The following is a 3314-nucleotide window of genomic DNA, read 5'->3' as shown; positions in this document are numbered from 1 at the left end:
AAAAACAAACAGAAGAGACAGAGCAAGAGACAGAGAAAACAAATGTAAGGAAATTTAAAGTTTGTGGAGACTGGCCAAAGGGCTTCTGACTATCTAAGTTAGGAGAAGATATATGTCTAAAAATGAAAAGGAAAACTTGATAAATTGATTCACATATCAGAGAATCATTCCACTGCATGAATTTATGATTAAATTAAACAAACCATTGAACAAGGAGGTGATTACAAAAACATACTTATTTTCAAAATGGTTAAGTATAGGTACATGTAGCCCATCCTTGGGAGACCAGCTTGTGAGGCACCAGCCCAGAAAACCCCTCGTCTTAAAATTTTTTCCCTCTTGGTAGGAAATTTTGCCCTCCCTCTACATGACTCACACCTCTCAAGTTTGCTTTTTCCACAATGCAAATCTCATCCTGAAGTGGCACCCCCTTTCTCCACAGAAAAGTCTTAACTGGGCTTCTCCAGAAATCTTCACCGTGGCTGATTTTAGGACTGTCAGCAAAAGAGTCTCTGCAAAAGAGTTCAATGTAGATAAACTTCCTATTTTCATGTCGCCCTGTTTTACTTGGCCACTGGCCAGGAAAAAATCATCACTCCAGGTGCTGAACACCCCCTTACTAGTTTCTCACAAACATGTATCCAGTATAGTAGTTTGTAGAAATGAACAAACAAGGCCTCTGGCCTTGAGCTGGGCTTCACAGAGATGTCTACAATTTTAAGATAAGTTACCAATTGGGCTCCATGGTAACAGCTGGCAGGGGGAGGAAAGAGGGGAGAAAAAGCTCTCCCCTTTTCAGGTGTTGTCCTTGAAGGGTTAACTTGCCCAAAACAATGAAAGAAAAAGCTGCTTTTATGTGAACTTAGGCAGACTGTGAACCTTTGAGCCCCTCCCCTTACATGCTGGATATAAAACTCTGATGAAACTACCTGAACTCAGGGTTCAGGGGATTGATTGATTACAACAAAAGCTGTGCCCTCTGAACCTTGTTGCAGCCAAATAAAACTGTTTCCTGCTATCTTTGGTGTCTTGCCACGTCTGTCCCTACAACAAGCCCACCAGGCATCCACCTACAGCACCTTAAAATGTTTCACATAATGCAGTACAGAAGGCATGAAGCTGTGTAACATGAAAACACTCATGTTCTTCTCATCTGTGCAGTGAGTATGATTTGTTTCCCCCATCAACCAATTTTAGGTTTTGATTCCCACCATGGCCATCACTCAGTTTGGGGTATTTAAGGTTTATACCTGTCTAGCAACAGTATTTTTTTTCCTAAAGAGATTAATATGCAAATGACAGAGGAAGGATATTAAGTGGAGACCAAATACTTTTGCCATCTACGGTCAGTTCTTAAACAGATGCGAAAGAGTAGGCTTGTAAAGATTGAAAGAGGGAATGTGGCAACCCAACAGAATACTTTGGAACAAATAGAACCTGACTATTTTAAAGACATGACATCAAGTATAAGGGAAACTCAGAAAATCATTATTAAGAAAACTCTTAAATTTGGGCATCCCCGATAGTAGCACAGGTTTCTTGTATACATTAGCAGCTACACAAGATATGCCTGTTGGCTTTAGTCAGCTTTTATACTGCTGTGACAAAAAGACCTGATGAGAATAATTTTAAGGAGGAAATGTTTATTTGGGGGCTCATGGTTTCAGAAGTCTCAGTCCACAGATAGCTGACTCCATTCCTTTGGGCTGGAGGTGAGGCAGAACATCACAGTGAAAGTGTGTGGTAGAGAAAAACAGCTGGGAACTTGGCACCAGGAAGGAGAGAGAGAGCCAAGCTCAGCTCACACAATATATATTCCAAAAACGTACCCCCAGGGACCCACCTCCTCCAGCCACACCCCACCTGCCTATAGTTACCACCCAGTTAATCCCTATCAGGGGATTAATGCCTGATTAGATTAAGGCTCTCATAACCCAATCATTTCAACTCTAAATGTTCTTGCACTGTTTCTCACATGAGCCTTTGGGGAGACATCTAATCTAAACCATCACACTTTTATTCATCAATCTTCTGAATTAGGTAACTTAGATACCTGGCAAGAAAATACCAATGCAGGGGAAGAAGAGCAACAAGACAATATAGATTGGCAAGCAGAAGTCCTGAGGCAGCAGAAAATAACAGAGAAAAGAAAACAGCAGAATCACAAAGAAAGAAAATGGAAAAGGAAGCACAGAGGCTAAAGGAAGCACAGAGGCTAATGAAGAGGGAGCAAAACAAAATCCTTATGAGATGCTCAAAACAAATATTCTCCAAATGTCACGATGCCAGGAGAAATCTGAACTCCATAAAGTACACACCATTTGTATAGATCAGAGAGTATTTTTAGAATGCAAACACAGTGCTTAATTCAGAGCATTCATCAGACCATCCAGGACACCAGGGTTCTTCCAAAGTACCTTTAATGAGTGAGATTGAAAAGCACAAAAGACTTATGAGACATTTTCTTCAATGTGCTCCAAATATAAGACAATTATTTGCTAAGAAATTACTACCAATGGAATATAGCAATACTTCTCCAGCTTGTGTTTCAAGCTAAATAAATGGGTATAATTCATTTATGATTTCAAAGAATTCTGCCATTATTCTTTCCTTAAATATGCATAGCTATAGAATAAATAATTTTAATATTCTTTGATTCTATTGTTATCTGACCTAAATTAGACAAACTCTAGGGCTTCAACTTATTTTTATTATCAAAAGCTGGTGCTGGCACACATTTTCTCTATTTGAATTAGTGTTGTTTATGTTTGATGGAGCATTAAGGAATTTGATGATCTGGTCTTTTAAGAAAGTTATATTTAATGTAAGAATTTTATTTATCATGAAATATAGTTAAGTATAAATTGAGATTGTTAGCCACAGACTGGGATACTAATTAGAATAAGATGTACTCCATGTGTGTACAAATGTGTCAAAATTGACTCTAATGTCACATATAACTAAAAAGAACTAATAAAATGTTCATACTGATACATCAACAGCAAAAAAATAAAAATAAAAATAAAAATAAATCGAGATATTTTCACTAGTAGAAAAAAGGAGTCTAATAATTTTAAGGAAAAAAACTTCTAGGCATAATGTTGAAATTTGGGGAAATTATTGTTTAAAAAGCATCAAGGAAATTTTCACCAAAAGACACTTGCACTTTTAGATGAGAAGTGGGTTAATGTTAATGAGGCAGGAGGCAAAAGATCATTGAAAAATTCACTGTAGAAAGTACTCCTTTTCAGGATCTATTATTGAGGCTTCACATGCCAACTCACAATGCACTATCTTGACACAGATCATATAAA

At 37.6% G+C, this 3314-nt stretch overlaps 1 pseudogene; it reads left to right on the top strand.

The window, feature by feature from the left end:
- Positions 1-1212: 1212 nt before the first annotated feature.
- On the top strand, positions 1213-2329 carry LOC107149317 (annotated as a pseudogene).
- The last annotated feature ends 985 nt before the right edge of the window (positions 2330-3314 follow it).

Source organism: Marmota marmota, unplaced genomic scaffold, assembly GCF_001458135.2.
Source record: "Marmota marmota marmota unplaced genomic scaffold, marMar, whole genome shotgun sequence".
Taxonomy (NCBI): Eukaryota; Metazoa; Chordata; class Mammalia; order Rodentia; family Sciuridae; genus Marmota; species Marmota marmota.
This window is presented reverse-complemented; position numbering and strand designations above follow the sequence as displayed.